This window comes from Lepidochelys olivacea (genome assembly GCF_965140295.1).
Source record: "Lepidochelys olivacea isolate rLepOli2 genome assembly, chromosome: 13".
Lineage (NCBI taxonomy): Eukaryota > Metazoa > Chordata > Testudines > Cheloniidae > Lepidochelys > Lepidochelys olivacea.
The window spans coordinates 13,471,358-13,493,491 of record NC_140423.1 but is presented as its reverse complement, the minus strand read 5'-3'; the positions used below and the strand labels follow the sequence as shown (position 1 = coordinate 13,493,491).

The 22,134-nt window shown below is 39.9% G+C and overlaps 1 long non-coding RNA gene across 1 annotated transcript in view; it reads left to right on the top strand.

Annotated features, from left to right (window-relative positions):
* Positions 1-16,125, top strand: part of LOC311529600 — a 29,324-nt gene extending 13,199 nt beyond the window's left edge. The window contains exons 2-4 of the long non-coding RNA XR_014713846.1: positions 8,994-9,136; positions 14,091-14,241; positions 15,681-16,125. This is a non-coding gene — a long non-coding RNA (uncharacterized lncRNA). The remainder of the gene's footprint in view (positions 1-8,993; positions 9,137-14,090; positions 14,242-15,680) is intronic.
* The last annotated feature ends 6,009 nt before the right edge of the window (positions 16,126-22,134 follow it).

Sequence of the window (22,134 nt, the reverse complement as noted above, 5' to 3'; positions counted from 1 at the left end):
GCTTCTCAAAGCTTAATAGAAATAAAAATGGATAGGACAGAAAATTAAAGAAAAAAAATACTAGAAAAGAGAATAAAACAACCTTTGAAGAAGACACACAACCCTTCTGGGAGGATTAGGGGCACTGACTTGGATATCGTAGTGTGGATCACACCCAGATATATCTCCAACTGAAGGTATGCACTGAAATCAAATATCACCTTCTGTATATTGAGGGAAAACATTATTATACTTCTGCTACCCCTGCCAAGCATATACTGTACTACACTTCTGAATCTTCTAGCCTGGAAACCAATACAATGTTCATACACGTTTAGGTCAGCCTTTGAATAAGGAACCAAATAACTACAAAATCCAAGTAATGCTTTGAAAAGAAGAATTTCAAGGTTAATACCCTAGTGAGAATGTGAAGTACTGCTGCACCCTGGCGAAAGACTCTCTACCCCTGAGAGTTAGGAGTGCTTAAGAACTTAAGAATGACCATACTGGGTCAGACTAAAGGTCAATCTAGCCCAGTATCCTATCTTCTGACATTGGCCAGTGCTAGGTGCTCCAGAGGGAATGAACAGAACAGGTAATCATCAAGTGATCCATCCCCTCTCACCCATTCCCAGCTTCTGGCAAACAGAGGCTAGGAACACCATCCCTGCCGATCCTGGCTAATAGTCATTGTTGGACCTATCCTCCATGAACTTATTAGTTCTTTTTTGAACCCAGTTATAGTTTTGGCCTTCACAACATCCTCTGGCAAGGAGTTCCACAGGTTGACCATGCATGGTGTGGAAAAAATACCTCCTTTTGTTTGTTTTAAAGCTGCTGTCCATTAATTTCATTTGGTGACCCCCTAGTTCTTGTGTTATGAGAAGGAGTAAATAACACTTACTTATTTACTTTCTCCACACCAGTCATGATTTTATAGATCTCTGGCATATCCCCACTGAGTCGTCTCTTTCCAAGCTGAATAGTCCCAGTCTTATTAACCACTCCTCATACGGAAGCTGTTCCATACCCCTAATAATTTTTGTTGCCCTTTTCTGAACCTTTTGTGTGCCCATCGATGGTTCGGTCAATATTTTGCTATCTGGGCCTGTGCCCACCTGTGAGGTACATGAGATGTTTTCTTATATCACTTTCAAAATAACTGTCTTCCGGAACTGCTATCCCCCAAGAACATTCTGAATCTTAATAGAGTCTCTGGAATGGATTGTGGTCTTATGCTTTGAACAAAGGACTCCAATGGTCCCATCCCTGGGTCTGCCTCCCTGTGTCTCAGTTTACCCATCCATAAAAGAAGCATAATACTTATCTCCCTTGCAGGGCTAGTGTGGGGGTGGTAACCCACCAACTTCCATACAGTGGACTGTGTTGCCCAAACCAGAGCTGAACTAAGTATGTTCACTGAGGAGTGAACACGTTGTATGCAGACAGGAAATCACTGGCGAATTTGGTGCTCTTTGAAGAGATATTGGCTTGGCAGCTGTGGAGTGGAGAATCCACATGTGACTGAGACCACTCTTATTCTGAAAGTATTTAAACATGTGCCTAATCCCACTGAAACTAATTGGACTTAATCACATTCTTAAGTGCGTTGCTGAATCAGGGCATTTATCCACAGAACGGGTAAAGAAAAGAAGTGAAAGCTTTGCCCTCACTTACCCACAAAGGGTCATGGGGGAACGCCATGGAGGGTGAGCGAGGGTTGCTTGGATTTCATACTGCAGCACTGGTTTGTCAAAGTATAGTAAATCTCGGCCTTCCCGGCTCAGTACCTGTCAGAGCAGTACCTGGGACATAATGTTAAGTACCACACTCCCCTGAGGGAATAAAACGCCAACCAGACACAGAATTTTTGATTCACACTGAAGTATTGCTGACAAAGTTTAATCTCTAGCGTATTGTGAAAAATTTCACAAAAAATTTGGAAAAGTGAAAAAGAAAAGTAGCTTTTGCTGTTTAACCTGCTTTCTATTTTAGCAAACGCAGCAGCTGAAGGAGTTCCAGATAGTTCTGTCCAGTTCAGCTTCAAAACAGGAAGAATGAAGAAAGGACCGATGGGTGACAGGAGTCTGTGCATTTTTTTCTTAAATTTAAACTGTTAGGTTGAGGGGTTTTTTTATCTTTGTTCCCAGCAAGTAGCACCTTCTTCCCCAAATAATCTCTTTGAAGTCAATGGGACTACTCATGAATGAAGATCTTTTTCATCATAAATAAGGGAATTAGAATCTGGCCCTTAATTATTTGCTAGGCAAAGTCATTGTAACACAATATCTGTATCTAGTGTTTAATTTGCAATGTTCCTGCTTTTCAACAGTACCACATGCAAAAACGCTCAGCATTTCACTAGACATGTTCTCATCATCTTCAGTTGCAAAAAAAAGCAATTTTCACAGTTAAAAATTGCTTTTCCTGTTGAAGAGCTATTTCTCTCCATCTGAAAAAAAAACCTACCGTTGACGTACTTTAATTCCATATCCCTTTGCCTCAGTTAAATAAAGGCCTATGAGTTAGAAATCTCGACTGGAGAAATTCATTGCAATGCAATGTGATCCCAGGGAAAAAAATAAAATTAAAAGTTTAGTGCTTTGGTCTTGGACAGAGTTGGCTAAATTAATTGTTAATAATCTACCTCCTATATCTAGCTCTTAGTTCTGTTTCCATGTTATGATTTTTCTCAGCTGGTTTGTTATAATTGTTCAATGGATAATTTGTGCAAACAAATTTTACCCAACAAATTGCTTGCAAACATGTAAGTATGAACATTAATTATCCATTATTTGTGCCTCGAAACTGATGAACTAGATCGCATAATATTCTTTCTCCTTCCCAATTGAATGACCTGAGCATTATAAGAAGTGGAGTCTCATTTTTGTTTGCAAATTATTCACAAGTATTTGTAAATATTGGACAAATGTATGAGAGCACTTCCAATGAAAGTATTCATAAAATATGTATTAGTGTGACTGTTCAGGATAGTCTTGCTGATTAAAACTTACCTGTCCAAATATATGCAAATAAGCAAATATGAACACCAACAAAGCAAATTCAAGGTTCATTTACACAAAACCGTATGAACATTTCTCTCTATATTCACCTAGTCAGAGACAGAATATTAATGAGATTAATTTAAAAATATACACGTTGTATGAAAATATTAGATTAATGAATGTTATGTTAACATTCTTACACTGACGCATGATAAACATAATAATTTTAATGTCTAATCTTTTAAATCTGATAATGTTTGTTACACTAGCTTTAAGCTAGAGGAATACGTAGACTGGGGGCGCAGTCAACTCCCATTAAATATAGCAGAAAGATTCCTATTCATGACAGTGAATCATGCCTTACGTTTGTTTACACAAGTAAAGGTGTTTTTATTTTAAAATAAAATTCTGAGCATTGAAGTAAAAAAAAAAATTTTAGACTCTCCTTGCATAAAATCCATCACAGCTCCTTAGGTTCAATATACTTTAAAATAACCATTTTTTTTTATTCCTTCTTGTCCTTAAAGAGGTGTGCCACAGCTGGTAAAAATGCAGAAAGTTTTGCAGAAATACATAGATTTTATACAAATACGTGCAACAACAGAGAAGCTGCTTTCTGATAAATATTCAACATTATCGAGAGGGTATTTATGGTCTCTGACTGCTGGTTTCTGTGACTTTGGGTGTGGGCCAGTTATCTAGCTTCTGAAGATTCCATCTTGTGTCCAGAGGTTGGAGTGAAGGAAACTAGAGCTCAGCAGAGTCAAAAGTAAAACAAAACCAAAGGACTTAAAGGTAAACTTACCAGCCAAGACAGAAGGTGGTGTTGGGCTGTCTTCCAATTTAAAACTTCTGGGGAGACAGTTCAGAGGTGAACTAGGAGAAAAGCATCTGCCACAGGGATGGTGATGCTGGTGCAGCTTTGGCAATGACCCAACATTTAGAATGCCTGGAGATGAAGTCAAGTAGTAGCTGCAGAGCTTGTAGGGGGGATCCCACTCACAGAGGTGAAGCAACACAAGACTTACATAGCCGCAGTAAGAATCTACCACTTGCTCACTACTGATTCCAAACTAAATGAGATGCATCACAGTCTTTTGGGGAGGAAATTTCTTTAGGTATTCAATAACCTTACCCACACTTTTTCAGTAGGTCAATTTACTTAGTAGATTAAGGGTGAAATCCTGGCTATGCAGAAATCAAAGGCAAAACTCCTGTGGACTTCAATGGATCCAGGGTTTCACACCACTCATACAAGTGCTCATAAGAGTAGACCAATGATTAATGCCCACTTGTCACTAATTCCATAGAAGTACTATTTCTCTGTCTTTAGAACACACAATCACAATTGAGCTGCAAGGAGTTCTTAGGCTATGTCTACACGAGCACTTTTGTCAGTGCTGACCGACATAAGTTTCCCCAACAAAAGCACCGTTGTGGACAGCGCTATGTCAGCAGGAGATGCTCTCCCACCAACATAGTTACCACTGCTCATTGGGGGTGATTTAATTATGCCAACGGGAGAGCTCTCTCCCGCCACCATAGAGCAGCTATACACAGTAGTACAGCTGTGCCGCTGTAAAGTCTGTAGTGTAGACATAGCCTCAGTCTGAGGGTATGTCTCCACTACCCGCCAGATCGGTGGGCAGTGATCGATCCAGCAGAGGTCGTTTTATCGCGTCTAGTCTAGACGTGATAAATTGATCCCCAAGCACTCTCCCGTCGACTCCTGTACTCCAGCGCCGCGAGAGGCGCGGGCAGAGTCGATGCGGGAGCAGCAGCAGTCGATTCACCGCAGTGGAGACACCACGGTAAGTCGATCTAAGTACATCGACTTCAGCTACGTAATTCACATAGCTGAAGTTGCGTAACTTAGACTGATCCTCCCCACCACCACCACCAATGTAGACTAGGACTCAGTGGTGCTTCTTTACCTGAACTGGAAAAGCAGCTTGTGCTGTGCTTCCTCACCTGGCATTCTTGCTAGGAACTTGCTTTGAAACTAGGGTTACTGAGCCCATTAATAAAGAATTTTAAAATAAGCTTATGAAAATAGTATGATACATATCACTAACTAGCCTTAACAGAACAAAACACATGCTTGTGCTGTCTACTGACAAAAATTAGATGGTGTGGATTTCAGTGACTCAGGAAATATATGAATCACCCCAAATTATTAAAAATTACACTAGATAATGACACATTTAATAGAAAGGAACTAAAAATGTGTAGCATATTTTTACTGACAACATATTTCCATGTTTAGTATAATGATAAAGCGGCATAGGAAAGCATTTGATTTGAGCTATTAAATAAGTGATGAGAATTCAATAAAGTACTGACTGTTTTTTTAAAATATTTATTCTTTTGAAAGAGGAAGAAGAGAGAAATAAGATGATTGTATAAAACATGACATTGTGGCTCTCAGGTTCAGTGGATAGTCCAGCTTGTTTCTTCTCCTAGTAGCCCAGTGAAATGGAGCCACATTTTAATTCAGGATGCACATAAAACTGTCAATCTGTCGTTCCCAAGTGTGTTATAACTTACCAAGCAAGCATATAATGCAGGATAGTAATAGAGGCCTCAGAATAATTGGATGATAGCAAAGTATTCTCATGTTGTACTGTGAGAGGCCTAGAATCACAGTAATGGCCTAGTTGGAGGTGAGGAAAAGAGGAAGACAAAAGCAAACATTAAGCACCACACTTTGACATAAGCGTCTGAAGCAATCTTTTCCATTAATCATTTTTTTAAACTCATTAATACTGTTTTTGCCCCCTTAACAGCAAAGTCAGACCAATCTTATAGCCCCAACATACAGAACTAAATTCTGCATCCATGTGCAATTTCTATTTGACCTCAAAGACTGGTGGTCTCTGAGCCCAGAACTGGATTATAAGAAGAAGTGGTTACATAAAGCATTGGCAATAAAAACATGGATGCTGAAGAGAAAGTTAGTCCAGAGCTCAGTTTATTCTTCTGCCCTTGACAGAGTCTCAGTCTGATTTGAACCTCAGTCAGAGATTTGATGGTTGATATGTTACAGAATATGAAGATACCTGGAAGGAAATGAGCTTTCAATTTGACAGGCTGCAGTTAGGCTGATTCGAACCATTTACCCTGGAAAGCTCCTGCTTCAATTGCAATAGTTGCTTCCAGATGTCACTGACATTTAGGAAGAGCAAGATTTTTTTCTCTCTGGGTGACATCTGCATGTTGTGTTCAAAGCTTGAGCAAGTGGGCTTTGCACAGGGTACCAATGTGGTGTGATAACTGGCACAGAATCCGCCAGGAAACACTGAAGCATAGTATGGACTCCTTCTTGAGCTATCACATGTCCCTGGCCAGGGTATCTATATAATTCCCTCCGATTGCAACCCTTCCTGTCCCCTAGAGATCTTCCACGGTGCAAAAAGGAAACACGGGGAGTGTGTGTGACTAAAATGCATCCACCTTATTTTGAGGCTTCCTCAGCTATGGAGAGAATGGGGGAGATCTAATCTTTTTAAAGGTAATTTCTACTATTCCTCCCCTGCCTTCTTGCAATGGCATAGATTGACAGTCCAGTCTCGTACGCATCCTTCAGTTGCAATAACTGTTAGAGCCCTGGTGCTGCTGATCTTGGGTTCATGATGGTAGTTTTGGATTACATAGGCTATTTCCAGTTAAATGAAAGTTAAAAAGCTCCAAATATTGGCCATAGGAAGCCACTGCTCCAAAGGATAAAATCCTAGATGTCAGCCACTTTCAAAGGTTTAGAAGCTATTTCTGAGTACCTAGAATCCTGTACAGACATAATCAATAACAATTTCAAAGTTATGAATGAAAAAGGACATGATTTTCTTGAAAATCTTACATACTTTGTTTTTTACCAGCTCTAAATAATGAAGTGAAGCTGACATATTAATGCAATAGTTCACAACCATATTTAGTCCTCTCTCTTAAATATACAGAGGTGGATCAGCAGCAGGAGTGAACCAGCTCCATACAAGTCCATAATAACACAAATAGTGGATTCTCTGTAACATCAAGTCTTTAAATCTGAGGACTTCCGTAACTCTGCCAGAGGCTCTGGGCCTATTGCAGGAGTGGGTGGTGGAAGTTCTGTGGCCTGCAATGTGCAGGAGGCCAGAGTACATGATCATGATGGTCCCTTCTGTCCTTAAAGTCAGAGTCACTAGAATTGTGTCAGTTTACACCATCTGAGGATCTAGCCCATAAAAAATAGAACATTAGCCCAGAAAAATTGTTATATAGCAAGATAAATTTCTGGCTTCTGATGCATCCCAAACCATTATAGCAAGGGAAGCTGCCAACATTGTTATTATTCCAAGAATTATTCGAATTTTTCGAAGTTTTAATACAGATTAACAGCATTTAATGGGTTTATTCTCCTATGCATGCATGCACGTTATTTCCATTAACACTAACATGAGTTATGCATTTCACATTCTGAGAATGCTAGACCCCCTTAAAGAGTATGTTAATCATTTGCTCTACCCATAAAACCTCACTTGGTAAAATTAGAAATGTGTAAAAATCTCCTACTGTTTGGGTACATATTAATTAAGAGCCTTCCACATTAGGCTGAAGATTTTTTTTTATTTTATTTTTTTTTGCATAACGGTTCACTGACACTTTTATTAGCTGACAAAACGACTCCATGAATTAAAACAGAAACACAAAAATAAGTTTGTCATTTAAAAATAATTGGGCTCTATCTTAAGTTTTTGGCAAGAGCGGGGATGATGTGTGCCTAACTTGCATGGGCAATTACAGTAATTGTGCATGAAAATTGGGTAACTGAATATGCAAACGTATATTTACATCTATAATTACCTGATTGGGATGCACAGCCATGGGAATTGCTCAGTCAGTTTAGGAAAGCAATTACACATGCATTTTATGAATTGCATGGCTACACTATATAAAAATCAGTCCCTCAATTCACCTAATCTAATCTAATCTGAGGGCACTGTAGGACTGTTATGCGATATATGTAATGTTAGTTTGAGCATCTGTAGCACTTGTACTATGTTCCCTACAGTATATTTGACTTAGACCTTTCCAGATATGCATTTAAATGTATATCCATGGAAAGAGGAACTTTCCATGTTCTTCCTGTTAATTGTAAATCCTTGTTATATCTGCATTGTCTAAATTAATTCTACCAGCAACCATTACTTTCCATGATGGTGGAATATTCCATAAATAAATTACCAGTCCAGAGAAGGCAATGTTTGGGCATAACAGGGACACACACAGAAGGTTAGCTATTAAACCATTACATGTATGGGCTTTTAAAACAGTGGAGAACACTATGGATTTCCAAAAATTGCTGAAGGAATTTGAAATCTTAAATCCTATTACAAAAGTGACTCAGGCACTTAAGATCTAAGGTCCCACTGACTTGTGATGAGACTTGGGCCCAGATCGTCAAAGGCATTAAGGTACCCACTGAGGTCAATGGGAATTAGGCACCTAAATATCCTTGAGGATCTGGGTACTCTTTAATTTCAGAGGAAGTTTGTCTGACTAATGTGGGTGAAAGGAGTTCAGGACCAGGCCTCCATTTTTGTAACATTAGGGTTTTTAGTATGGCCATGCTTAATATATAAGTACAATAAGAAATATTTGGGAGTTAATCTGGCTTTCCAAATATAGACGCAGCTTAATAACCACATGTTTTCTAGCTCTGATGGCACAAAGGAGTCCATGTTTATTTACAAGCGTCAAATTACCTGTTATCTAAGGTTCTGTATGCCACTGATTTACAGTGAAACGAGCTAATTAATACAACATATTTCAAGTGGCAGGACAGTTTTTGCTACGTCTTAAACAGAACCCTTGTTATGAATTAACATACACAAATACAACTAATAACAGGAAAGGCTCAGTTGTTAAAAGTGAATGGAAGGATTTGAAGTCCAGAGACCACAAACCTGACACATTGGGATGATTGAAAGACAATAAAAAGAAACTATAGTACCATCTCTCTTCTTGTCCAAGAGATGAACCCCTGACTGTTGCTTGGAACAATCCCTGACCATGCAACGAGGATGGTTCTGGAATCCTGGACAGAACCAATGAAACTGGAATGCTGGATCACAGGAACACTGGAATGCTGGAACACAGGACGTGATGACCACCAGGTAAGTGGCTTGTCCTCTTCTTTCTTCTGTCTTCCATCTCCTATGCGTTGTCCTGAGTGGTAGTGCGCGGACTTGCTGATGGAAGTGGAAACGGGTGTTTGCGCTGCATAACACAGAGGTAACCTGGTATCATATATTACAATCCTGGCCTAGCTAGGACTCCTTTCAAAGGCTAGCAATATGGCAGACACTGACTGTCACTCGGATGGACAGCTCCAAGGAGGACTGAGGCTGCCACCTAAATAGTCTGCGGTTGCTAGGCAGATTATTCAGTCATGTGATCCTAACTGCTCCATGGCTTTGCCCGCTCTAATTTGAAAAAGACAGGGGAGGAGGGGCGGGAAGCTCTCCATGAAAGGGGAGGGGGGCTAAAATGGAGTCCTAGTTGTTGTTTTGTAAAACAAGATGGAGAACCATACCAATTAAGATTTTTCCTCAACAGTGCTTCCTCAGGAACTGCATTTCAGCTCTGTTAAATGAAAGTGTATTCAATGTGTGTGGCTTATAATCTAAAGCCAAAGGACCTGGTTCCCCTCTTGATTATTCCAATTTAGGATTTAGGAGTAACTCCAGTCCATGAAGTCAATGGCCAGTATAAAACAAGTGAAAGTGGGAGAAGAATCAGGCCCAAAATTTGTTGGGTTTTTTTGGCTAAGTAATACGGGAACTACATTTATCATCATCATCATCAATCATCAACAGTCCTATTTATGCAGATCTAAGATTGTGTAAGAGTGACTCTAACTCCTACCCAGGTAGCTGGATGAGTGAGTTTTCTGCTGCTCTTCTAAAACAGTAGGGCAAATCAAACATTGAGTTTCACTTTGGCCCCTCTAATAATTTCATCAGTTTTCTCATGTCAATCTGAGCTATCTTCCATCCGCTGCAAATGTAGCTGTTAAATCAATTGCTTTTAGTTTATTTGTGTAATACTGTTAGATCAGCTTGCGTCATAATTAAAAAAAAGGGGGAATCGGAGTGCCAGGTGCTACATGGGAGTCCAGTCTTTCAAAGCTTTCCCCCTCACTAGCCTTGTTCCAGGCTCACAAAGATAATTGATTTGGAAATGTAAGGGGTAACAAATTTACTGGGCCACCCCTCAGGACTGAGGAGATGGCTGGGAGACCCCTCCAAGGACTGAAAGGAACTGTCCACCTGCGCTCACTTCAGGATATTTGAAGGTGTAAAAGGGACAAAGGGATTTTCTACAGAACTTTCTGCAACTTACGGTGCTCCTCTCAGGTTTGGAATTTTACTTCAGCTCTCATAATCCACAATGTGGCACATACAGGCCACAACTACTTGGCTATGTTTCAAACTTGCATGCAGAAATTCATTGACTCACCACCAAGAAATGGTTCTGAAACTTGAATAGACCGGCCCACATTTTGTAAAACTTGAAATGTTCCAAGTTCACTATCAAATCCAGTCTCCCTCCTTTTCTTCTAAGGATATCCCCCAGGCAGACAGGGTTGCTGGAACTAGGGGTGTTGGGGGTCACGGTAGCACTCCCTTGCTTGAAGCAGTTTCCACCATGTACAGGGTTTACAGTTTTGTTCAATGGCTTTTGGCACCTCCACTATAAAAATTGTTCCAATGCCACTGCAGGCAGTTTTCAAAAGAAGATCTATACTATTGCCATATATATGGAAAAATGTATAAAATGATCTGGAAAGCACTATGAGAAGAATACATGTTCTTTGTTTTGCCCAAATCATATAAAATCAAAAAAGTGCTCTCTAGCCACCATATAATGGGGAAGACAGTTATGCAAGCATGGGCAGCCCTCATGAAACACTATCCCTACAGAGGCCCTATTTCATGCTGAAGGAAGTTTGGCTGACCTGGAGTCATTTTCTAAAGACAGATTCCACTACATTGTGGAGATAAAGGAAGAAGGAGGCACGCCTCAGGGCCCTATTTCACCCCGGGGTGTTCGCTACTTCCCACCACCCAACACAGATGTAATGAGGTTAAGTGGTGTCCGTATAAAATAAGTAAGAACTATTAAATATTCCTCAAGAAAGGCTTTTAATGATTTTCGACTATAATAACAGCATAAACAAAACAAGAAAAGGAAAACCAAAGACTAGCACTGAATAAGAATTAATACAAAAGGCAGATTATATTGAACACAAGTGCAAGTACATGTAATATTGTGGACCATTTGCGGGTTTCTGACTCTACATATGCTGGTCCTGGCAGGTCATAATAAAAGCCCCAAAGACAAGCATAAGTAAAGCTATTATTCACCAGCTCTATATTCCTGGTTAAAACTATTTCAAAGGCAACATAAAGCTGATGAACGACAGCACTACATGCAGCCGCTCAGACTACTTAAAAGACAAGCACAAATACATGCAAAGCTATTATGCATCAGCCACTTACTATTGATTTTATGCTACAGTATCGATACAACTATGATCAATTTGGCTTGAGCGACCAGACTTCTTTACTCCATAGACTTACCTTGCATCCATCTGAAAATACGTTACCCTTCAGTCGGCTGCTTTCCGCACTGGCCAGGTACAGACAGTCTAGAAGTGCACGTCCCTTCGGTTCAGGGGGTGTGGGTCAGGTTTACCGAAAACACACAGGCAGTCCCGTGCCTTTGTTCTTTTTATCTGGTCTGACGGCCATGTTTTAGAACAGACCAACCAATCAGGGTGGGCCACCTTGTTTGTGTGGTTGCCCTAGTTGCATAATTGATGCGTATTTAATTTTTATGTCAATTGTTATTTGTTTGCATAATTGAGGCCTATTTATTTTCTGTGGCCAATTAGATCTTGAATGTGGGTAATTTGGGGTTGATAAGTACATAGGAGTCAGCATAAATTGTTATCTGGTTGCAGCATGTACTGACCACAAGCTTAAGCTTTGTTTTTGCAAGGCTTACATTTTGAAGTGTATGTATGTTTGAGGCCTAACATTTGCAATACTTCTATTTCGTTCAAGCTTGACAAGACAATTGCTCAATTTATTCACATACATCATGAGCTATAAAGTCTCTACTCCACAAGAAGGTAATATTTCCTACAACGGAATGTTCATCTGCTCAATTCAGGGCTCAGTTATTAAACCTGTAGGCTATCATATTTTAGTTCACAGTCAGGAATGAATATAATTCCTTTCCGTGAATTAGGAAGCAGCTCCTCAGCTAACGTAAATTATCACCACTCCATTGAAATCAACGAAGATATGACAATATACATCAACTGAGGATCTGCCTCTAGGTTTCAGTGTCTTGTGTCCATGATTCCCCTCAGCTTAATAAGGTTAAAATTTGACTTGAAGACTATGGAGAGAGTCCTTGGATGAGTGGAACTCTAGATTTTGTTTCTTTTAGGCAAAAAAATTAGGAGGGAGAAAGGAGGTGGGTCAAGATGGAAGTGGCATGAAAATTTCTGAAATTTCACTGTTTGCCAGTCTTCTTGAATGTTAGAAAAAGCAGCAGAGATGCTCATCTAGCCACCTTCTTTATATCCAAGAGTTAGCCACCATCTCTTGGAAGTCAGAATGCAATATTGAGGCCACTAAAAGCAGGTCAAACAATTTGTGTTATTGGATTACAAGTCACTGTGAAATGGAAAAAAAAATCTTAAACAACAGGGTAATTTATGCAGTAATTGCTACATAATGAGCGAGTTCAACAGCAGATAATTACATGGAAAGTACTTAAATGATAACTATGTACTTTAAAAATTGTTGCAAAATTGGGTTCATAATTAAATTATAATTATAGCAAACTCTAGACATTGATCATTCACAGAGAAATGTGTATGTTTTATTTTCAGTGTTTTGCAGCTTCTTCTTTCTGTGTGATTCATCTTCTTTTTCATACTCACTGTGTTCCTTCTTCTGTTGCATGAAGGATGTTAACCTTTTACATTAGATTGCATATTACTAATTATAGAAAATATTTTCAATGAATTATTAAAGTTCATGTTGAAATAAGGTTCATGAACATGCAAATTCTTAACCATGTATATTTTGTGGGCATTGGGGGAAAATCTGCTCATTTAAAGTATGCGAAACAGCAATAATAAGCTATGATTGGGAAAACTTGGGACCAGCTCCTCAGCTGATGTAAATTGGCATAGGTCTGTTGGTGTGACACTGATTTTTACACCAGCTGAGGATCTGGTCCTTTAAGTCTAAGAACAATACGTCCAATTGATCATTATGTAGCACTTTCAATTATATAAGTTTTCTACATGGGGTAAAAGGGTAAATGATAGTACAGTAGAACCCCTATTTGATGAACTAACTGGGAACTGAAAAGATAAAATAAAAATTCATACAATTGAACATCTCAATTACAGTAGGTACAGTTCATAGGTTAATTAATTAATCATTCAGTGATGATATAATGTATACAATGTGCCCAATTTTTCTTTGCTGCCAAATCTCAGTGTTTTTAAACCTGTATAAGCAGTTCAACGTTCGCTGAAGGCCTGAAGTCACATTTGGTGTCAGCAAGATGATTTCAGCAGTTGAAAAGAGATTAATCTTTATAGATAAATCTTTGTTAAAAAAAAGGGGGTTCTACTATTCTTTACACGTCAGTTGTATCTTTATATGAAATAAGGTTCTTTAAGGCTGCACTGGAGTGGCATCAAGCCTAGCTGCCTCAGGAGAAGATCAAGGAGAGATTGTGCCTCAAGGAGAAAGATAGGATGCAGTGTTCACTATCCACTGTGGAAGTGTATTCCTCCATAGGCACAGAGAGGGAGCAGTTCTGGGCTCCATCAGGCACAAGGAGTGTAATTGTGGCTGACCCTTGCCTGGGGTGAGCAACAGAGGACTCTTCTTGTGTTCTCCAAAACTCCTGCAAAAGAACCATTCATGATCTGGTGCTAATTAAGCTACTCAGCTCTACTTGTAAATAAACATATTTTCAAATGAGCCTGTCCACTAATTTTCGAGTGCCTGAACTAAGATGTCTGATTTTCAGAGTTGCTGACCATCTGCAGTGCCTTCAGTTGGATCTGTGAGTGCTCAACAATCCTATCGTACACTAGATTTCTCAGATTTGGCCACCCAAAAGTCAAGGCACCAAAAGTGAGTGGACCCCTTTTGAAAATGTTGGCCTCATCATTTTACAGGTAAGTAAAATAAGGAATACTTGGGTAAAGTGACTGGCTCTAGGTCACACGGTAATTCAATGATAGAGCTTGGAATGGATCCCAGATGTTCTGGCCACTAGGCCGCATTTTGTTTCCCTCTGAAATTCCTCTTACAAGGAAATGTATGTTTTGGATATAGAAGAAGTATGGGGATTTTCCCATCTTGGATTAATTCACTGATGAAATAGTGAATAGACAAGAGTTATGGGATCTGCTGGCTACTCGTATGGCATTTATCCCTCTTTTGGCTGAGCCTGTTACTAATATTGTTAAATGGAAGCAACTGAGGAACAGCCACTATGTTTTAAATTGATACTTCTGTAAATGAAAAGAGGTTAATGCTCTCACTTAAGTGAGAGAGCTTGATCTTTGCAGGTTTGAAGGAGGAAACGCTTTTTAATTGCCAGTGCACAAGATCAAACTTGATTTCTTTGAGGTCTGTTCTGCCATTAAGAGATCCTTTTAAGGAGCTAATAGTATGAACAGGATCTAGTATTTGGTCAGTTTCCGTGGATGGTGAGGAATTTTGAGGAATCTGTAGACATACCAGTAGCCAAGAAGAAATTAAAAGTCCATAAAGCAGAGTCAGAGCCAAATCCTCATCTGGTACAAATAAATGTAACGTTACTGGATTATATCAGTTAATACCAGCTGAGGATCTGGCCTTCAGAATTTACGCAACAAGGGATTAAGCACAATACACTACAAGACTCATAAGGTCTGATTTGTCTTTCACTTACAGCAATTTTATATAGGTGTGGCTCATTTGAGTTTAGTGAGGTTACTCTTGACTTACATCAGTATAAATGAGAGAAGAGGAAAACAAACCCAAAGCAAAGATTTTTTTCAAGAAATGCCATATCTTAGTGAGTCACTCTCCATTACTTTAAATATATCTCTACACACAGATGTATGGTAACACTGCATTTCTCACAAAAATTAACTGCCCTTAACATCTCCTGCAAAACCTCAAGTAAATATGCAGTAAATACACATCTCCTGCTCAGTAACACATTCACAAATCCTCTCCCACTGACAAAGGGGGACATTTATCCAGGGTTGCGGAGAACCCCCAGGCATTTGCTTATGCTCTCCAGTGGCTAATGACAATATTCACTTCCCAATCACGGGGATTCCATCCCTTCCTCTTGAAATATGAACCCTGGACCAAACCTCCCTGTGACATTTCACCCTGTGTTCTTTATGAAAATATACTTATGATATGAATATGACATAACTGAGATGTACTTTATGCAAGATGGGTCTTGTAAGATATCATTGGAAAGGTTATAATTTACTGAATGTGATTATCCAATTTGTATGCCTGTATCGTTTCTGTATCTGAAGTTAGGAATATTGACTATGTATCTGTATTTCAACTATGCTACTTTGGGTGACACCCACTGCTCATACTTCAGGTACAACAATGGAAAAGCCAGACAGGGCTGATGGCCCATCTGTGAGGACAATGGACTTTGAAAAGCTTGGCCTTCTTGCTCCATACTGCCACTGACTCATGGACGCTGTGATACTACAGAGTCAGGTGATCTTGTCACCAGATACAAAACATTATTGGAACTTTTGTAACTTTCCACTGGAAGGGAAGGGGAGTCAAGTTTGGGAAACAAAGGATTTCCGCCATATGTAAATCCTATTTAAGGGTGGGGAGGAAGGCAAACAGGACTCCTCCTCTCCATGGCCTATCTGCCCAAGAAGAAAGACTGCAAAAGCCACCTGAAGGGCAGGCAAGAGGGAGTCCATACGGAGACAGGGGTCCAGTCTGAAAAGGAATATAACTGGAACTCTGAACCACAGAAACTTTCAACCTGCCTAAAATGACATTTAGGGTGAGAATTTATATTTTGTAACCTGTTTCTTAAGTATATTGAGCTTAGCTTGCTTATTTTGCTTTATTTGGTCAGTAATCTGCTTTGTTCGGTCTGTTATCTCTTATATTCACCTAAAATCCACCTTTAGTAGTCAATAAACTTATTTTTTTGTAATAAAACCCAGTTAATGCAACTTCTAACTTGGGGGGCAAGAAGTGTGCACATCTCTCTTCACATCTCTCTTCTACAGATTTTTCTGTACAGCACAAGACAATATTATTTTGGGTTATCTCACCCAAAGGGGTGTGCACGTGAGTCCTCACACAGAGCTGACTTCAGGCTGTTCCTGCAGTGGGGTGTGGCCTTACCTGTGTGTGTGTGCTGCAAGAGGCCAGAGAGTCTAATTCAGCAAAGCAGGGAGAGGGAGCCCAGGTTGATTAAGCAGGGGAGGCTCAGTGAAATCCAGTACATCAGTTGGCATCCCAGAAGAGGGGTCCAACTCATCATACTCCCAACTCCCACTGAGGACAAGGACATTGATCCGCCTCCAACTAATTGGTCCTCAATCACAAGCACATCCATGCCTTACTACATGACATTTAATTCTACCCACAAATAGAACTAAATGTGGAATAGAGAACTTAATTGAGACTCCTCCCCATATATAACCAAAAGCAGTTCAATAGGCAAGCCCAAGTCCTAGGGCTATCCCTACATTTACCCTGAATGCTTTTGTTTCCTTATGGAGAAAGTTTTGTGGATGTGTAAATGAGTGGGGAATTTAGTACAGTCTTTTACAGTATTTTTAAATATGTTGTCATGCTGGTGACACACCAGACAAATCTGCCAACCAAAGAGATAAAGAGCCTGTTTAGTTAAAGGCATTTTTTCTTACATTTTCACATTCATATCCATTCCTGCATTTATATGTAGTTACGATGATTCTGTACACAACCATTCGGTCTGCAAAAGTGTGGCAATTGCATGCAGAAAATTCGGTGCTTATTTTAACACACAAGCATTCATATAAATCTCAGGTCTCTGTCAATTTGTAGCTGGCTAATATGCCATCGTGTCTGCTTTAAAGGGTATACAAGAGCAAGACTTGTGCTAAACTCAAAACATCTCTCTCAAATTACATTCCTTCTATAGTCCTCACCACTTTTACTTAGGGTGAGCCCCAACCCTAGAGCTATACTCAACATAAATCAAATCCATCACATTAATGTCAATGGGAGTTATTTATGCCCATAGAGAGGAGGATACCCCTTCAGAGGTCTTCTCATGCACAGAGAGATCTTAAATTATTATTTTTAATGCTTTGATTGAATGACACATTTCATTTGTGTCATCAGAGCCCTTTCCTCTTGCCTCTTCTTTCAAACTGTACAACTCTGTCAATACTTGCTTTAGGAAGAGTCACGTGGAAAGCAGTGTGGCTTTGGGAATATAAGTGGGTTTTCTGACCAAGTACAATGCTTTAGCAATGCCACAAGGGACAACAGCTTCTTGCTGTGAAAATAACACAACACAAAACCTTCTCCTATTACAAGTATTATTTTGGCGTGGGCCTTAATTTTGCTACTAGCCAGAGTTATGAGCAAAATGGCAACACTTCCATTCTTCACTGAGTTGATTCAGAAAAAGATTTGCTTTTTCATAAAAACAGTGGACAATATGGTCCCTTGGTTGGAGGAGCAGGAGAATGGCAGTCAGGCTCTGACAATGACTTGCTGCGTGACATTGGATAACTCATTCAATCTGTGTCTGTCTTCTCATTTGAAGAAAGGGGTTGAGCCCACCTATAGATGTTGAGGCCCTTTCTTGCTCATTCAGTGATACTGGTAGTTCTTGTGGCCCCTGACACTTCAGAGAATGCAAGGAGCTATGTTATGGGTACAGAAAGAATGAGTTCCTTATGCTCTTTCCAACCTGCCTACTATGTGTCTATCCAAGTCCATAATTTAACTTTAAACAGATATTTGTACAGATTACTACAGGCCTAATCCTTTCCTGCATTGTATGGGATTATTGAAGGGAAAGAGGTTTGCTTTGAGTCATCCTGTCCCAAACCAATGAAATAGCTCTAAGGGCCAGATTGACACATTAGAATTACTGAAAATACAGATAGGTGCCTAACAGGATTTAAGTGCCTTTGCAGGTTAGCACCTAACTCCCATTAATATCACGCTCACTCAATGCTAGCACTGTTCCAGTTCAAACTCTCTTCCTCATGCCGCTTCACACATTTGACCTACTACATGGATAGGGTGACCAGATAGAAAGTGTGAAAAATCTGGACAGCGGTTGGGGGGGTAATAGGTGCCTGTATAAGAAAAAGCCCCCAAAATCGGGACTGTCCCTCTACAATCGTGACATCTGGTCACCCTATACATGGAATATTGCTCCAAACTAAATCGCTAAAAACATAATTAATATTTGCCTTCCCCATCACATGTACATGGTATCTTTATAGCAATGATGCTCAGTGAGCCAAGAGTACAGTCTGCACTTTCTTCTACTTTGCAAAATCTAGACAGTCCCAGTTCCTTTCTGCAAATGCCAACTAGCTGTTGGCGTCCAGGTTCCTCTATCCAGCCTTGAAAGCTAATCATATTAGCTGCCACTCTGTGAAAATCCTAGTGACAGTACTAGTTTCATTGTCTCAGATAAGAAAAATGTGACCCTGATGGATATTGTCCACTTCCTCTATACGAACAGGGTAGGGTAGCTCTGCTATTGAGACCAATATAAACAGCTTTTGCTTCACAATCTCTCATGAAAGAGAATTGGCATAATGAAATAAATCAGTACGGCAGCAGAGCAGCCTTCTGTTAAACCTTTTATTTGCATCATTGTGATATGAATCTCTATCTCTTTGCTCTGATAAATATTTCACTTTCTCCCACCCTCCTGCTCTAGTTTCCGTTAGCACTATCCCAAATCCCTCACACTGTATTACAGACTTGTTTTATTTATAATTAAGCAGTGTTGCAGACATATATAATGTTGCATTTGATAAATACTCTCAACTCCCTCAGTAAGTTGGGGATTCTAAACAGAGTGCATTAAGGCTAATTACCTAGTAATTTACATCACAAAATGCATCCTCAGACACTTTGATTTTCACTAATTGTGGCATTGAACAAAGTAAACAAGAGTTTGCTCAAATTCCAGTAGTGTGACTGTGTTGAAAGGAAGCTTTATAGAAATTTGTGGTGTCCTTTCTTTGTCCTTGAGTGCAGTTGCACATGAACAGCCTTCTGTAGGGCATGAGCTAGAGTACTGGAATCTCACCATATTGGTTTTATAATGATTTTATTTTCTTAATACAATTCAGATGTCAAATATAGACCAACTAAATGTTATTGCATTTTAGTATATCAAAAATGTCATGCTACAAAAGCAATACTAATAAGGTTTGATGATAATTCCCAGGGTCTCAGATCTAAGTGGAAGGACATACAACAAAGGAGTTGAATGGAAAGAATGCTGAACGGCAGGCTCATGCTTACTGTTCTGTTAATCTGAGACTTCACAACAGACCATGAGCCAGATCTCCAGCTAGAGTAAATCATTGTAGCTCCATTGACTTCAGCAAAATGTTCAACACACTAAATGTTACAAGAGAAATGCTTAATGCTGGTAATATATCTGTGTCACTCAACCTGTAATTCCACTCGTCATAGTTTGTTTTATATAACTAAATAATTATTTCTGTCAGAGAGAGGCTGAGGGGCCCAAATCTGCAGCCTTTGCTCCCATGAGTCTCACTGAAGGCAAAGTAATTTACTCACAGGACCAAAGGATTCAGGTCAAGCCTTAAGGATTCAGTGCACTAGCAATCACATTGGTCTGAATTTTCCAAGGAAAGCAAAATGGGTGTGGGTTTTGCACCTGCAAAAGCATTAATTTGTATGCCCAAACATGCATTTGCACATGCACCCTGGATAACTGCACACTTAACCACTCTTTTTTTTTTTTAACATATCTGTCTTGCATGGACAAATGCCTGTTTGTTGGCACAACAGGAAGGTATGTGACTACAAAGGTGCATAGAATCATAGAATCATAGAATATCAGGGTTGGAAGGGACCCCAGAAGGTCATCTAGTCCAACCCCCTGCTCAAAGCAGGACCAATTCCCAGTTAAATCATCCCAGCCAGGGCTTTGTCAAGCCTGACCTTAAAAACCTCTAAGGAAGGAGATTCTACCACCTCCCTAGGTAACGCATTCCAGTGTTTCACCACCCTCTTAGTGAAAAAGTTTTTCCTAATATCCAATCTAAACCTTCCCCACTGCAACTTGAGACCATTACTCCTCGTTCTGTCATCTGCTACCATTGAGAACAGTCTAGAGCCATCCTCTTTGGAACCCCCTTTCAGGTAGTTGAAAGCAGCTATCAAATCCCCCCTCATTCTTCTCTTCTGCAGGCTAAACAATCCCAGCTCCCTCAGCCTCTCCTCATAACTCATGTGTTCCAGTCCCCTAATCATTTTTGTTGCCCTTCGCTGGACTCTCTCCAATTTATCCACATCCTTCTTGAAGTGTGGGGCCCAAAACTCCAGTACTCCAGATGAGGCCTCACCAATGTCGAATAGAGGGGAACGATCACGTCCCTCGATCTGCTCGCTATGCCCCTACTTATACATCCCAAAATGCCATTGGCCTTCTTGGCAACAAGGGCACACTGCTGACTCATATCCAGCTTCTCATCCACTGTCACCCCTAGGTCCTTTTCCGCAGAACTGCTGCCTAGCCATTTGGTCCCTAGTCTGTAGCTGTGCATTGGGTTCTTCCGTCCTAAGTGCAGGACCCTGCACTTATCCTTATTGAACCTCATCAGATTTCTTTTGGCCCAATCCTCCAATTTGTCTAGGTCTTTCTGTATCCTATCCCTACCCTCCAGCATATCTACCACTCCTCCCAGTTTAGTATCATCCGCAAATTTGCTGAGAGTGCAATCCACACCCTCCTCCAGATCATTTATGAAGATATTGAACAAAACCGGCCCCAGGACCGACCCTTGGGGTACTCCACTTGACACCGGCTGCCAACTAGATATGGAGCCATTGATCACTACCCGTTGAGCCCGACAATCTAGCCAGCTTTCTACCCACCTTGTAGTGCATTCATCCAGCCCATACTTCCTTAACTTGCTGACAAGAATACTGTGGGAGACCGTGTCAAAAGCTTTGCTAAAGTCAAGAAACATCTACTGCTTTTTTCCTCTAACATCCCATCCCTTAATGTAGCTGAGTCATAAGTCTAGTAATCAGTCACTGGGAGATATGCTAGTGACTTCAGTGGGGCCAGGATTTCATTTTTAGCTTCTAATTCCAGCTCTGACACTGTCTTCTTGTGCGATCTTGGTGAAGGCATCTATCTTCTCCTTACCTCAGATTTCATATCGGTTAAAATGGGGCTGATTCTTACATTACTGACATATCGGGAAAATTGTGAGGATTAAGCAAGCAATTGTTGTGAACTGCTTTGATGGACGGTGATTAAAAAAGGGTCATGTTATTAGGCTGAGATTTCTCAGTGCCTACGGGATTTGGATAACTGATTCTCTTTTAAACGGTATAGAGTATTTAAAAGACATAAAAATTATAACTCATTTGCAACTGGAACTAAGAGCAGAATTAAGAAAAACCTTAAATCCTGTCTACAGTTTTGTTTCTGTGTGGAAAAAAAGCACATATTACAGTTTTTTCAATATCCACATAAGAACAAAGGAGTTTTTGCCAGGAAATTATATATTGTTTGTTTTGAGAAGCAATTAGGAAAATTTTTGTATGGGTAATAGAGGAAATGGATCTGAAAATCCAAAATGTCAGCTCTTTGTTTCTTTGGATGTCAAACTCAGAATGCACTATAATCATTAATTGTGAAAACCATTAGATTACTGTACAGCTTTAAAAAAACCACCAAGTAAAATGGAATAGAAGATGAGAGAAGAGAAAAAGGTGAAAGTATTAGAATATACGCCATTAGACATGGAGAACACCACAGCTGTTCACTCTACTACAGAAAGGGTATT